At 40.3% G+C, this 16,326-nt stretch overlaps 1 protein-coding gene across 6 annotated transcripts in view; it reads right to left on the bottom strand.

Annotated features, from left to right (window-relative positions):
* Positions 1-16,326, bottom strand: part of arap2 (ArfGAP with RhoGAP domain, ankyrin repeat and PH domain 2) — a 413,638-nt gene that overhangs the window by 388,809 nt on the left and 8,503 nt on the right. For 2 of the 6 annotated variants that reach the window (XM_068036991.1, XM_068037024.1), the window contains exons 2-3: positions 6,959-7,051; positions 2,847-2,929 (exon numbers count right to left, since the gene is read on the bottom strand). The exons of 2 other annotated variants lie outside the window; for them this stretch is intronic. The gene's annotated coding sequence lies outside the window, so the exon portion shown is untranslated. Of the gene's footprint in view, positions 1-2,846; positions 2,930-6,958; positions 7,052-12,092; positions 12,158-16,326 lie in introns of those variants that run through there. 2 more of the 6 variants (XM_068036998.1, XM_068037005.1) reach the window with 2 other exon arrangements.

Genomic DNA, 16,326 nt, shown 5'->3' with positions numbered 1-16,326 from the left:
ATGCTCCTGTGAAGCAAATGTTTTACTATGTTAAAGGCGCTACATAAATGCAAGTCATTTTCATTGCTCACCACACATCCTTCAGTACTCAACTGGTCATGATTCACAAGTGTCAGCAAGGTATTCAATAAAGAAGAGAGGAATGCCAAGTTATACACATAAATCTTCAGTGATCTGAAATACAAATCCCCTGAACAACATACCATGTTCTTACTGCTGAAGTAATGTTACAGTCTGTATATTATATACCAATGATAGGATCAAAACCAGGAAATGCTGGAAATACTCAGCAGGGCAGGCAGCATCTAGAGAGAAAAACAGTTAACGTTACAAGTCTGTGTGACCCAAAACATTAACTCTGTTTTTCCCTCCACAGATGCTGCCTGACCAGCTGAGTATATACAGCATTTTGCTTTTGTACCGATTACAGGATGTTGTGCTAAGCTGTTTTGGCATATATTGAAACCATACTACTAGGAATACATCAATCAGTTTAAATGCACCTCGGAAGAAGCAGTTTGCAGATTGAAAGGTATTTGTAAATTTCTGGCACAGAGAACAAAAAATCAGTATCAAAAAGCTGACTTTCTTTCTCCTTGTTCATGTGCATTTGATGCTTTGAAGTGTGTTCTGGAAGTGCAATGGGCTCTCAATTAAAACATATATATATATGTTTTAAGTGAGAGCCCATTGCACTTCCAGAACACACTTCAAAGCATCAAATGCACATGAACAAGGAGAAAGAAAGTCAGCTTTTTGATACTGATTTTTTGTTCTCTGTGCCAGAAATTTACAAATACCTTTCAATCTGCAAACTGCTTCTACCGAGGTGCATTTAAACTGATTGAATTCAGGCTCTGTCTACTTATAGTAACTAGACTTTTGTGGCTTAAAAAGGGAAACCAGCTCAAACAAAGCATCACTTTAGTGGGAAAATAATACACGGTGTGGTACATGGCGTAATCATCCCTGTCGTGCCAAATGGAAAATATTAATTTTGTCGCATGAAACTCTGCCCGAGACTTTTTAACTGGACATTATAAATAACTTTTAAAAAACAGAATAGAACAGCTAAAGATGGCAATGCAGAATTTGCATACGAGAAGCCAAAGGCCAACCGGAGACAGAGGTAATTACCAAGGTTAGCTAGAATAGGGGGGTGTTCTGATTCAATGGTGGTCGTCAAAAGCCTCAACACCCATTGACTTTGAAAAAGCCAAACCCTCTCCCCACCCCCGCCGAGTATGGTTGCACAGCTTGAGAGAAGAACTTGGAATTTCAAACAACCTTCCAGAAACTTCTGTGTTCAAAGAGGTGGTCACATGACATACCTGCTGGTGTAACACAGTTTGTGAATTGTGCCTCACAGTGGAAAAAGACAGTAACTGAAATCCAAGAAGGAAGTACTTCTCTCTCTCCAGCTAAGTCCCAGGGAAGCCTCGGTGGCAGTTACTAAGCCTCAAGACTACAGAACCTTACAGGCAACAACCAAGAAGGCGGACAAAACCTCTCTTAAGCCTTCTGGGACCAGAGAAGCAAGCCCAAATTGTGCACGTAACCCAGCAAGGATTTCAAGACTTTAACTTCTACTAAGAACATTGAAACTCAGTATTTGAATTCCATTTGTTATGGACTTTACCTCAACCTCCCAACTCTACTTTTCCCTTCTGTTTCAATTTGTGTTTCTGCGCCTCTCGTATGAATGTGACCGTGGATGCGTCACATATTTTAGTAATTTTAACCGGTTTAGAGTGATAAGGTTAATAAACTTACACCTTTCTTGTTTAAACTCAAGAAAACCAGTCTGATTAATTACAATCGTAAATGAACCAGAGTAACAGGAGCAAGGGCTCACGGAGGTGGTAAGCTAAAATCACTGTGTTTAAAGATAAACCCTGTTGCAGTCAAAGCAGAGAAGGGGCGAAAGGGAAGCCTGAGACCCCTTCCTTACCTGGTCGTAGCATCATCTTAATATGAGCAACTCCATAGGTGAACAGCCAGTCAGACTAAATAATGGAATTATTCCACAAAAGTTCCTCAAATTAAAGACATTGTGGTGGATGATATTAGTAGATGAACATTTCTCTGTTGCTATTTTAATAAAGATGTTAACTCACTGATCTTGAAAGGAACAAGACCTCCTTTAAAATCACAAAGGAAAGCCATATGATTCTGTTAAGCATTCACCCACTAATATTGGCAACAAAAATTTGTAGGTTGATATTGCTTTGCTGATTTTGCAGTTTCCTTTACAGGAAATAAGGGGTTATTTCTACAATTTGCAAACTGTGGCTCTCACCTCTGAGTCATAAGGCTTTGGGTTCAAGACCTGCTCAAGAGACCTGAACACAAAATCTAGGCAGACATTCTGCAGTACTGAGGCAGTGCTGCACTGTCAGAGGAGCCGTCTTACAGATGAGACTTTAAACCCATACCCCCATCTGGATGTAAAATACTCCACGGCACTATTTTGAAGAAGAAGAGTTTTCCCTTTTGTCCTGGTCAATATTTATCCCTCAATCAACATCACAAAACAGATTATCTGGTCATTATCACATTGCTGCTTGTGGGATCTTGCTGAGCACAAATTGGCTGCCACATTTCCTACATTACAACAGTGACTACACTTCAGAAATACTCCATTGGCTGTAAAGTGATTTGAGGAAACCCAAGGTTGTGAAATGTTATATGCTATAGCAATGCAAGTCTTTCTTCCTTTCACTCTCCTCCCAATTTGATTGAATCATTTAAAGATATTTAAGAACCTCACCCACAAAAAACAGGAGTTAAAGAAGTATAGCAGATTCAACAGTGGTGGTCAACAAATGACCACCTAACCTAAATACCTGCATAGACTGAGTCAGCACACCTCTGTGGGATGTTGAATACCCCGTATATCTCAACACCTGTCTCAGTGAAAGTGCTACCACTGAGCAAAGACAGAAAGGAAAGGAAACAGAAATTCAGCAGTGCTCACATGGAGGCAATTTCTACAAATAAACAATCTTTTCAGAAAATCATTAACTTCTTATTTTTACAGGCATATGTTGGAGATGGATGCAATCAGCAGGCACATGATTTATTTTTAATTTACAAGTTCTGCAGCCCCAATAGAAACATGCAGTGGCACAGGAATATCACAGTGTAAATCAACACTTCCCTTCCAGGAGGAATCTGTGCTCTTCTTTCTGACCGGATTTCCGTTTGTTTCTTTTACCTTGCTCACCTTCATTATTTACTGTTTCATGTTTGATCAGGTTTCTACCAAAACTTTGTCACATTCACATCTGCTTCCTCAGCAACGATTTCTGGCTCTGACTTACTCTGTGTGGATGGCATTCGAAATTCTACCCTTCATGTTACACATCCACCCATCATTACAGATATCATCACGATATTAAACAGTGCATAAACTACTGCTCTCACCGCCTGCTCAGATCCATGCTCAACGTCAAGCACTGCCATTTGAACACACTCAATTTCTCTCTTCAGCAGCACCGACTCACTCAGAGTTGACCTGATCCCCAGTTCCATTTCAGCCTGTGCTTCACTGGCGCTTCAAAAAAAATCATATTTTCTTTCTTTCAGATGTCAAGGGACTGCAAGCTTCAACAATTCCTGGATACCAATGCGTCTCTGGATCCTTTCCCTTCATTTTCTTCTGACCTCACTTCTCCTTCCACTCTCACCCAGTGCCATGTTTTCACTTTGTCCTCTAACCATCCTCTCTCCGACCCCGAATGATCAGCCCTCAGAAAAGGCCTCAGTTTCATAGCCTTACGACCCCACCTCAAATGAACTGACCTCAGCACAATACTGAGTCTTGTTTGATTGCCTTAACCTCCATGACCACTTCTTTAGCAAGGAGTTTTCTTCCCCACACAACTGACCCTTCTACCATCTCGAGTTCTCATCCCACCTGGACCCCACCCACCGGACATTTACCTTCTCCAGATCTTTTCATAAGGAACTGCCGGTGTGGCATTGGCCACCTCAATTTCTCTGCTCCCTTTACTTCCATTAACCTACCTCTCTGTGAACTTGCAACACTCTGTTCTCTCAAGTCCAATCTTAACATTTTCATTCAACCTGCTGACAAGGGTGGCGCCATTGCTTTTTGGTGAACAGCCCTCTACCATGTGGAGGCTGAACGGCAACTCTCCAGCACCTCTTCCTACTGTCCCCATACCATGACCCCACCGGTAAGTAGTAGTAGTAGTATTAGTGAGTCCAGCTCAACCGAGTACTTAATTCGGAATTTGATGAGTGAGGGAATTTTAAGGGTTGATCGCTTTTTAAAATCTAGCCAAGTTTTCCAATTAAATGAACTGCAACCTTAACTTGTAGTTTCTTTCACAGTCTCAGTCAGTGGTAAACAAGCTGCCTGCTAGTGGCAGCTGCAGTTAGTTAATTAGGTGTCTAGTTTGAACTGGTCACCTGGTCAGCAGGGGTTAACTCAGGTCTTTGGAATTTTTGCTAGCGTAAGTAAAAGGAGGCTTTTACTTACACAAGAAATCCAGGTTGATGGAGTTCTGCTTCAATGGAGTACTTAACTTAGAATTTTGTGTGTGTGACTGAGTGAGAGGAGGTGCTGTTCTGGTCTTTTACAGAACAAGGAGCAGTCGAAGAGAGGAAGGGGGAAACAGTGAGACCTGGTGAGTAGCTGGTCACCATTTCTAGCTAATAGACTAGAAAGTAAAAGCATGGCAAGGAACCTCAGCCCCGTGGAATGTACATTCTGTGCCACATGGGAAATCCTGGACGCTTCTCGTGACCTGGATGACCTCACGTGCAGGAACTGCTGCCAACTAGAGTAGCTCGAGCTCTGGGTTTTGAAGCTTGAGCAGCAACTGGAATCACTATGGGGCATCTGCGAGGCCAAGAGCTTCATGGGTAGCGTGTTTCTGGGGGTGGTCACCTGTCCCCTAGCCCTAACCATCTCCTTTTCACCAAGGATATCCAATCTGTCTACATCTCCATCCCCAACAAGGATGTCTTAGGGCCCTCCACTACTTTTTTTGAACAGCAGCCCAACCAGTTCCCAGCCATCACCACCCTCCTCTACCTGGCTGAACGTATTCTCACATTGAATAACTTCTCCTTTAATTCCACTACTTCCTCCTAATAAAAAGGTTTTCCTATGGGAACCGACACAGGTCCTAGCTATGCCAGCCTTTTTGTGAGATATGTGGAACATGCTATGTTCCAGATCTACTCAGGTCCCCTCCCTCATCTCTCGATGACAGGAAGCAAAACCAATACTGTCATCGCCCCAAACTGGAAAATCTAATCAACTTTGCTTCCAATTTCTACTCCTTCCTTCATATGTTCTATCTCTGACTTTCCCCTTTTACAACTTCGCTATCAACCACTATCCAGTATAAGCCCACTGACTTCCAAGCTACCTTGACTACACTTCCTCACATCCTGCTTCCTGTAAGGATTCTATTCCATTCTCCCAGTTTCTCTGACCCCGTCACATCTGTTCTGATGATGCCACCTTTCATAACAGTTCTTCCGATAGGTCTTCATGATTGCCACCATGCAGAAAAAAAAAAATCAGGGTGGGACATCACAACATGTCCTGTCCTGAATTTATGTCCCCCCCACGCCTCCATACCTGTCCAGTTGTCCCAATAAAATTCAGCTCATTGACTAGTGAAACTATTAAATGGTTCAATATAGTATTCATAAGTAATTTTCAGTGACTTTAAATCCGATAACTCGTAGGTGGAGGACAGGATACTTTATTAAAAATTCTAATTTTTGGTGACAAACCAGTTTTCAGCTGGATTAAACACTCATGTTAAGGATTACATTTTAAGGGAAAGAGAGAAGAAGAACAATTTTGTTCTATTACGCTGCCTGATTGCGCTCGTTCATGGAAGATTTTATGTTTGTGATAATGCAAATTAACTTTAGCAGAAACGTGAACTGTAACCTGACCAGCACAATTTCAAGTCCATTTTGGATGCAATGTACCCGATTGCACCTAAAGCGGAAACTCTGCCCTGTGGTCTTTAATACAGCGAGTCATGGCAGACGGATAACATTTCTATTTGTGCATTGCAGTTCCACCTGCAACTTTCTCACTTGTACACTAACTGATCAGCCTGAGGTGGCATTAATCAGATATCTTATGCAACCTTGTGGTGTTTCATTTTGTTGATCAAATTTTGTTAAAATAATGGACTATATTTTAAAAGATGTGCAAATTTTTTTTAGTCAGCAGCAAACAGTACGACAAGGCATCATCAGGATTCCTGCAATTAATAGGAGCCTCAGCATAAGTCTGTGAGTAGGAAAGCAGCAAACTGACCTCTTTTACAGGACCCTCCACAGTTATGTGCTGTGCCTGCTCTAAAACTGCTGACAATCACAATGGCCCCAATTATTTTTCCCCAAACTACCTTGTCAGTAATGACATGCCAACATGCCAGAGGCTGATGGATACCAATTTTAGAAGCATATCTTTGGCCGTTCTGAGGTAGTCAGAAAAGGCTTACAGCAAGATTGGGGAAAAAAAGTACTTTAAAGCAAAGGAAATAAAATCGAGAGAGAGCTTAGAGACAAAGAAACTAACAGGATATAAAGTGAAAAGCAAAATAAAGCTCTTTAAAAAAAAAAGTTACCTTTCCAGTAAACCCTTTTTCTCCTACATTTCCTAAGGTTCACACCCAATCTTACTTGTACCTAAATATAGTTCCCCCAGAGCCCAAGGTAAAGGAACTGTCTGGGATCCCAGGTCTTAACCTCAAGTTAGGTTGTGTTTATGATCCCAAAAGTAATTGGAATACTGGAATGGCCTTTCACCCTGGGTGATGGAGGGAAAAATAATTGGCCTCATTTCCTGCTTTTGATCACTATCAAGTGTGTGTAAGCAGACATGGTGAGGGCAGGATCAGACTTAGTAGCTGGCCCACCCCAATCAATCATTGAATAGTCTGCCAATACTCACCAGGGCTCACACAAACAGTCCCCCCGCAAGTTTGGCAAGGTGTTGAATAGCTGGCATCACGTGTTGAACTGTATTTTGAACAGGGATCAGCAACTTCACAAGAATAAAAAAAGGGGAAACGATTGGTGGGAAAAAAGCTCATGTTTGCAAGATGCATGTGATCAGAGAACACTGCAGTACTTCCTTTTATGAATTTCTTTAAACACCAAAGATGTAAATAAGGGTAATTCCATGACCCTTTTCTCCCAGCTGGAGCTGCACCTGCAAGGGAGCAGGAATTCGAGTTGGAGTTACAGAGAAGTAGCCTAAATCTTTAACAACATTGCCTGTCAGTGCAGTTTTCAAGCTGGGAGCACAAAATTACCTGTTAATTTAATCTCCACGTTCAGATTATGTTTGATGATATCACACACTCATTATATTATGACCTTTTATGCATGCCGTAACATTTGTTGTTCCTCAGTAAATTACAGCATAAACCACATAAAGCATTATTTTACGTAGGGTGTCACAAAACTGCAGTAGCCCATCAACTGGTGCTGTCACATTCAGACCGCTGTCAACTCTCTCTTCAGCAGTATCAGTATGAGTAGAAATAGTGAGTAAGAAATAACAAGCTGCATAAAACAATGGTGGGAGTATTTTATAGGCCCCAGCTGTAGCTATACTGTTCGACAGAGAATTTATCAAGAAATAAGTGGAGCTTGTAATAAAGGCAATGCAATAATCATGGGAGACTTTAGTATAGCCTGGGCAAATCAAATTGGTAAAAACTGTTTTGCAAGATGAGTTCATGGAATACATTCAAGACAGTTTCCTAGAACAATACATTGTGGAACCAACTGGGGAAAAGGCTATTTTAGATCTTGTCTTGTGTAATGAGACAGGGTTAATTAGTAATCTCATAGTAAAAGATCCTCTAGGAAAAAGTGATCATAATATGATAATTTCACATCAATTTTGAGAGTGATGTAAGCAAGTCCAAAATTAGAGTACTGAACCTTAAATAAAACCATTTACACAGGTGGGAACCAGCAAAAGATGACCAAAAATTGATAGAACATGAGGAAACTATCAAGAAATATAAAAACAAGTTGTAAGAGCTTCAACAAAGTATATAAAAGGAAGAGAGTAACAAAAGTCAACATGGGTCCCTTAATGTTGCCAAGAAGTACGCCTGAGAATTGGGAGAATTTTAGAAACCAGCAAAAAAATGTTCAAAAACTTGGAGAGGGACCAAATAGAATGTAAGAGTAAACGAGAAAGAAATACAAAAACTAATTGCAAGAACTTCCATAAGCATGCAAGAAGGAAGAGATTAGTGAAAGTAAACGTGGATCCCTAAAGGCAGAGACACAAAAAATTATATTGGGGATAGTAAACAGCAGGAACGTCAAACAAATTCACAGAAGACAACAGAAAAACATACCAAAAAAGTAGTGGGGAATCAAAGGTCTAATGAGAGTGGAGGAGCTTAAAGTAATTAATATTAAGAAAAAGTAATGGAAAAATTAATGGGACTAAAAGACAACAAATCTCCTTCACCTGATGGCCTACATCCTAGGGTTCTAAAAGAGGTGGTTATAGATAGTGGACACGTTAGTGGAGATCTTCCAAAATTCCCTAGATTCTGGAACAGTCACAGTGGATTGGAAGGTAGTAAATGTAGCATTAGGAGGGAGAGAAAAAATAGGGAACTACAAGCCAGTTAGCCTGACACCAGTCATCAGAAAAATGCTGGAATTCATTATTCAGGAAGTGGTAACAGGGCACTTAAAAAATCTGAATATGATTAGGAAATGGTTTTATGAAAAAGAAATCATGTTTGATCAATCTATAAGTTTTTTGAGAATGTAACTAGCAGGGTAGATAAAGAGGAACCAGTGAATGTAGTACATTTTGATTTTCAAAAGTGACTTGATAAGGTGCCACACAAAAAGTTGCACAAGATAAGGGTTCATGGGGTTGGAGGTAATATATTAGCATATCTAAGGGGCACTGAAAAGTACAGAAAACAGAGTCAGAATAAACGTGTCATTTTCAGGTCGGCAGGCTAATACTAGTGGGTTGCTGCAAGGATTAGTGCTGGGGCTCAGCTATTTACAATCTATATCCATGATTTAGATGAAGGGACTGAGTGTAATCTACCCAAATTTGCTTAAGATACAAAGCTGGGTCTGTAAAGGGATATAGATTAGGTCAGTGAGTGGGCAAGATGGTGACAGATGGAGTACAATGTGGAGAAATGTGAGGTTATCCACTTTGGTAGGAAGAACAGAAAAACAAAATATTTTTTAAATAATGAGAAACTGTTAAATGTTGGTGTTCAGAGGGATTTGGGTGTCCTTGTACATGAATTACAGAAAGTTAACATGCATGTGCAGCAAACAATTAGGAAGGCAAATGGTTTATTGCAAGGGAATTGGATTACAAGAGTAAGGAAGTCTTGCTGCAATTGTACAGGCTTTGGTGAGACCACACCTAGAGTACTGTGTGCCGTTTTGGCCTCTGCAACTATTGAAGGATATACTTGCCTTGGAGGAGGTGCAATGAAGATTCACCAAAATGATTCCTGAGACGAGGGGGTTGTCCTATGACGAAAGGTTAAGTAGATTGGACCTACACACTCTAGTGTTTAGAAGAATGAAAGGTGATCTCAAGATTCAGAGATGGCTTGACAGGGCAGACACAGAGGTTGTTTCCCCTGAATGGACAGTCTAGAACAAGGGGGCAGCCATTTAGCACTGATGAGGAAAAATTTTCTTCACACAGTTGATTGTGAGCCTTTGGAATTCTCTACCCTGGATTGTGGATGCTCGGTCATTGAGTATATTCAAGGTTGAGATCAATAGATTTTTGGAATCTAAGAGAATAAAGGGATTTGGGGATCATGTGGGAAAGTGGAGTTCAAGTCAACATTGATCATGATCTTGATGAATGGCACAGCAGACTCAAGGGGCTGCTTGGCCTACTTCTGCTCCTATTTCTTGTTATGTTTCTCTCTCTCTCTTTCTCTCCATAAACCATTCTACACACCAATTCCTCACCACAATTCGCCTCTATCATAAAATGAACAATGTCAATACACTCTAAAAAGATTTGTAGATTAAAATTAATGTTTCATTGCATTCATATATCTTTAAAAAAATTAAGTCCTTTTGATTATGCTGCAACAATGAAGCAGGACTGTCTGTAATGTTACTCTATGCAAGGCAAAATGAAGTGTTTAATCTCATGTTAGAAGAGAGGACTTACATGACTTGCACTTAATGGCTAGACAATGTCATTATCAAATGGAATGGCAACTGTAATTATAATCTATAATAGTAGCACTCAGTTTTTGTCTGTCCGCACTGTTTTGATTGATCACTTTGAGGGCAATGTAGGTGGGTTTATTTGGTAGGCGGTATCTGGTGCATGCAGAGGTACATGGTGCACGCGGAGGCCTGCAATGCATGACGCACATGTGGCTGCCAACGGATGGTGGCAGCGGCAACGCAGTGAGGGCGTTGTTGGAAAACACAAACAGCAGAAGGTAGGGGGAGTCCAACAACAAAGTTACTCTGGCTGGAGATTTGTTTCTGTGCAGTATGGGATGGGATTGATGGGAGGAATGGGAATGGCAAGAGCGAAATAGAGATGGCTTGAGAGGGATGGAAAGAATGGGATGGAGATCGCATGGGAAGAATGGGATGATATGAAAGGGGTGGATGAGATGATAGAATTGGCCAAGTGTGGCAAAATAGTAGGGACAATTATACAATACAAATTATTCAAAAGCTATTCTTTGTGCTAAAAATGATGATTCACTAGATTTGAATGAAAAAGTTTTTAAAAAGCTGTCAGGTGAATTAAAAGAATACACCAGCATTCATTCTATTCATTCTATAGAGGATGAAGATGATAACAGTCTATACCCTCCAGAGTTTCTACACAGTCTAACTCCAATGGGCATGCAACTGCACAAACTTAAGATTCAAGGAAGGAGCAGTTGCTACAAAACTTGAATCAGAAACAAAAACTTTGTCATGGAACAAGATTGGTAGTCAGAAAGTTGTTTTCTTTTGATGATAGATGCTGAAATTAAAACAGGCAGAATTCAAGGAAATAGAACATATATTCCTCTAATAATATTGAGTCCATCAGATGTAAACCTGCCTTTTCAACTCAGTAGAAAACAGTTCCCAATTAGACTTGCATATTCTATGACTATAAATAAGTCACAAGAGCAGACTCTTGACAAAATTAGTATTTATATTCCTAGGCCTGTTTTTACACATGGATACTTTTATATAGCTTTTTCCAGAATGAAAAATTTTGATTCTGTTAAAGCCTTTGATGAAAGAATAACTAGAAACCCTGTATTTAAAGAAGTACTGTTGCAATAAAAAGATACTAATTTGAATGCAAGTGTTTTACGGGTTTCTGCTAGCAGGTTTATAATTTAAAACTGGAATATAACTTGAAGCTGTCTAACTTTACCACTAATGACACTGAAAAGGCTCCAAGATGTCAAACATACATTGTAACGCCTCCCATTTTCCATTTTATAAAATTTCAATCTTGCAATGAATACCTTCTACCAAAGCAAAACTGCGTCATATTTGTTTAAACCAGGGATAGTTATAATGTAGCCTGAGGGCTATCTATGGCCCTCACCAAATCTGCTGATTCACTTGTCTCTGAACCTAGCCTTATATAGGGTGCTCAGTGCTGGAAATGCTATTGGAACTGGAATGACAGATAGGCAGCTGAAAAAAAGAGCAAAATACAAACAGGTGCTGTATAGCACATGTGTGAGACAGGCCCTTGAACAAGTCACTGCTCAGGATTTTGCTCTTCATTTAAACAAAATTGTCAGGACCTCTGCTATCAACCCATATAAAAAAGCAGAAACTGGGAAAGTAATCTGACTTTGCCAAAACAGCCACTGATGCACATTATTGTTTGTATTAAAATCAAAAGTAGAGCGAGTTGAGACAATAATTTAGTTAGACGCAAGTTATCTACGGCTGACTATTACGGTTGCTTAAGCATCATTAAGAAAGAAAAAACTTTTAGATTTAGATAGCACTTCATTCACATCTTCGGGCACTTCACAAAAATGAATTACTCAGGAAATGTTGTGACTTACAGTTGGAAAAGGAGCACCTGGAGCCTCTCTTTTTCCATCTCCTTATCTCTCTCTCAGGATCTTCATCTCTATCTTCTCGTAACTTCACCACCCGCACTATTCACCATTGGAAGAATAAAGGAATGAAAAAAAAACTTTCCCCAGCTCCCTTGATTTTTTATTCAAACTCTAAGTGGCTCTCCTCTGGCTCTCCATCCATCACAACATCCACTATTGACTTATTTAACTGCACTCTCCCCATTGCTTTCAATGTTCATATTTCCACTCTGGTATGGTGGGGTAATGGTTATGAACTAGCAGCCCATATATCACGAGTTCAAACTTAATTGAATACATTTTGGTAAATTGAAGGCTGCCACCAGATAACAAAGTGACCAGATTGTCATTAAAAATCATTTGTTCACTACTGCCCTTCAGGGAGGGAACCTGCTGCCCATACCTGGTCTGGCCAAGTTGCCACAACACACGAAGGCTGACTCAATCCCTTGCAAAAAAAAAGTCAGGGATGGGCAATAAATGCTGCCTTGCTATCATTGGCCACATCTCAAGAACAAATATAAACAAAAGTCACTCACCATCCTCTAACCATGCATTCTTCATTGTGCAGTCCCCATTTTTGTATGTTTCCCTTAAGTCTGAGGGCTGCACACCTGGATGAGTCCTTAATTGAGAGAACAGATTCAATGATGCAAATCACTACCTTGTCTCAGCCAAATCTTTCTGGTCCCTGGATTAACAAGGGGGAAACTGGCCAAACTTCCCAAACACCAATGAATGGCACATGATGGAAAAATGAAGGTATACGGGCATCAAGAAGGATAGGCTTTGGTTGGCTTTTGCACTACCATCTAAATAATGATAGTTGAACAATGCCTTTCAGTGCATATAAACTATAGGACCACTTTAATCAATGTTAAGTCAGTACCTCTGTATCCTAGTATCAACCAAATACTCGCAGTTTCCATTGTTCTTTCCCACTTATGAAGTGTTTTGTGTGCTTTGCAGAGGCGTTTTATATGCACCATGGAGCAGGGATAAAAAATTATCACTGATGCAGACGGACACAAATTTTCTTAGCAAGGTTACATTAGCTCACAAGACAATCACATATTTTCAAAAGGTGGCCTTGACCCCTTAGCAAGAAATTGTAGACACTGCATCTGCGAAATAACCTGCCTACACTTGTTCTATACTGAGTAATCTCTCACCCACATCTATTTACAAGAGGAAATGGCAATTCCCTCAAAGCCACACCAGGTGATTAAAAAAGGCTTCGAAACTGTATATTTCGTATTACTGGAACTTAGTAGTCCATACAGAGTTCATCTGACATCACATCGCACAATGCAAAGTATGTCAGAAAGAAGAAGAGAGCAGAAATATATACAAAAAGGTCATCCAGCCATAGCACAGGGGAGGAGGAGGACCTATGATATAGATAAAATCGACTGAAGAGGAAAGAAACAGGTTTCAATGTTGTGTTAAAACAAATATTGAATTGAATTACATCAGGCACTTTGGAGGTATGTTAACCAAAAGCACATGAAATACTCTGAACACAAAATGTGTAGGCCTCCTGACTTTGTTTTCATTTTCTCTTGAATGCAAGCCAAAAAAGTGACAGATAAAACCAGCGTGAGCAAACTTCCTCAGTTTTTAAAAAAATGTATATGCTATCAAAAGAATTTGGATTTAATCAGCAAAACAACTTTGGAAGATATAAAACATTTCAATTAAATAACAGTCATAACTACCTTCACAAAGTATAATGCTAACAAGGATCATTAGCTAATTAACTGCATTTAGCAAGCCTTTTCCTTTATAGCACTTTGTTCAGCTTGAGAATGACGCAGGATGCTAAAGGTGCTACATCAATGCTGTTGAGTGCTTTTTGTATCAAGAGGGGACAAATGGCTTCCCCTGGCCGTTTCTCTCTTTCCTTGCTCTTCCTTAGCCTACCCTCCTCTCTCCAACCTTCTTGTTTCTTGCCTTTTCCTTGTACCACCTAGCACACTTACTGATGTCCAGAGTAGAAAAGTACTTAAAGTACTCATAGAGCTTTTAATAAGATCTACGAAATAGGAGCAGGAGTAGGCCATTCGGCCCCTCGAACCTTTTCCGCCATTTAATAAGAACATGGCTGATCTAATTGTGGCCTTAAGTCCACTTTCCTGCCAACCACCAACCCACCCCCCCACCCCACGACCCTTTACTCCCCTGTAGATCAAAAATCTGTGTAGCTCAGTCTTGAATATATTTAGTGACCCAGCCTTCACTGCTCTCCAGGGAAGAGAATTCCAAAATTAAATGACCCCCTGAAGAGAAGAAATTCCTCCTCATCTCCGTCTTAAAAGGGAAACCACTTATTTTGAAACTCTGCCCCCTAGTTCTAGATTCCCCCACAAGGGAAAATATCATCTCAGCATCGACTGTATGAAGCCCCCTCAGAATCTTTTATGTTTCAATAAGATCACCTCTCATTCTTCTAAACTCCAGTGAGTACAGGCCCAACCTGTTCAACCTGTCCTCAGATACAACACCTTCATCTCAGGAATCTGCCTAGTGATCCTAATTCCAATGCAAGTATATCCCTCCTTAAGTAAGGAGAGCAAAATTATGTGTTGTACTCTAGGTGCTCGTGTAACAACTAAGTAATTTTTAATCTTAGTGGATATACTGCAAATATTAGGAGTACTTGAAAAGTGACCAGCAAGTTTCTCAGCTGAAGAAAGGCCACAGTGATCTCACAGGCAGGCAGTGATTAGACTTATGTAGAGTTGGCACTATTGGCATTTGAAGTCCAGAATCAGTATGGGCTGGTGAACCATCAGCAAGTGAAGGTGTGACACATCACACAGAACAGCATGGAAGACTGTTACTATCCTATCATTTCTCAGAGCTTCAGGCTGGATGGTTTCTCCTGCACTGAATCTGAAGAGGAATCAGCCAGAACTAGAGAGATACTGCTTGAGTTGCCAATAAGTGAATGGAGTAGACAGGGGTCCAATATGAAAAATGTCTGCTCCAAACATGAATGTTGGCAACTATGACAATTACAAAGACATAAACCTTGAAACAATTCAGGAAAAGGTGGCATGCTGTGGTGAGGGCATTGTTTGACTTTTTCAGATAAATCAGCAGTACCTTGTACTCAAATTCCATTTACAAATGTGTAGTACCACTACTGTACCTCTGACAGGTTGTTCATTTCTTCCACGTCATGCAAATTGAAATATAAAAGTGCAAACAAATTAATCGTAGACAGTGGTGTTTATTTTGCATTAAGTGAAATGTTAGTAATTTCTCAAGGAGTTTTATCCAAAACGAGGGAAAAGATCTTTTTAACGTGTGATTGTAACTAACCAATTTGTTTTTTTTCTATGCTGGCTGCAAAAGACTTGGAACGTTTCTTATAACTTGTCTAAAGCTTCAGCTTGTAACCAAACAAGGTGACTATACTTCCTCCATTCGTTTTGGATCCTTTTCAAAGTGGAACATATAGGAACATAGGAACAGGAATAAGCCATTCAGCCCCAGAACCTGTTCCTGCATTCAATTAGATCATGGCTGATCTGTGCCACAACTCCATTCATCCATTTTCGATCCACATCCCTTAATGTCCTTACCTAAAAAAAATCGTCAATCTCCGTTTTAAAAATTTAAATTGACAGAATAAACAGCCTTTTAGAAGAGAAAATTCCATATTTCCACTTCCTTTGTGTGAAATTGTGTTACGTGATTTCACAACTTAATGGCCAGCTCTAATTGTAAGATTGTGCACCTTTGTTCTGGATTCTCCCATCAGAAGAAATAGTTTCTCTTTATCAATTAAAGACTTCAATTCGATCACCCACTTCCCCTCCCAAACTCAAGGGAATACAAGGCAAGTTCATGCAATCCACACAAAAGTAAGTATTGCATTTTGCTCTGCAGGGAAGTGTCAAAAGTTGAAAAGCCTCCCTGAGCTGGGAGTCTGGGATGTCAAGGAGGGAAACTCTGAGTCTGCGCTGTGAGCGGGTGAGCGTCGCTATGACGTCATCGCGCTCATGCTGCAGCTTCCTGCAGATTCGGAATAGGAAGTTAGGTAAAGTGAACATTCCAGTGGTCAGATCGGGCGTGGGAAAAAATGGAGGGACTCGGGCCTTATTCCTTCGACTTCTTGCATTGAAGTATATACCCTTTAGCACTGCCAAACTCCCTTGTTCTCTTCCAAACAGGCTTACTAATTTTCTCC

The sequence above is a fragment of the Heterodontus francisci genome, chromosome 1, assembly GCF_036365525.1.
Source record: "Heterodontus francisci isolate sHetFra1 chromosome 1, sHetFra1.hap1, whole genome shotgun sequence".
Lineage (NCBI taxonomy): Eukaryota > Metazoa > Chordata > Chondrichthyes > Heterodontiformes > Heterodontidae > Heterodontus > Heterodontus francisci.
The sequence above is the reverse complement of the archived record's forward strand: the minus strand, read 5'-3'. Positions and strand labels throughout refer to the sequence as shown.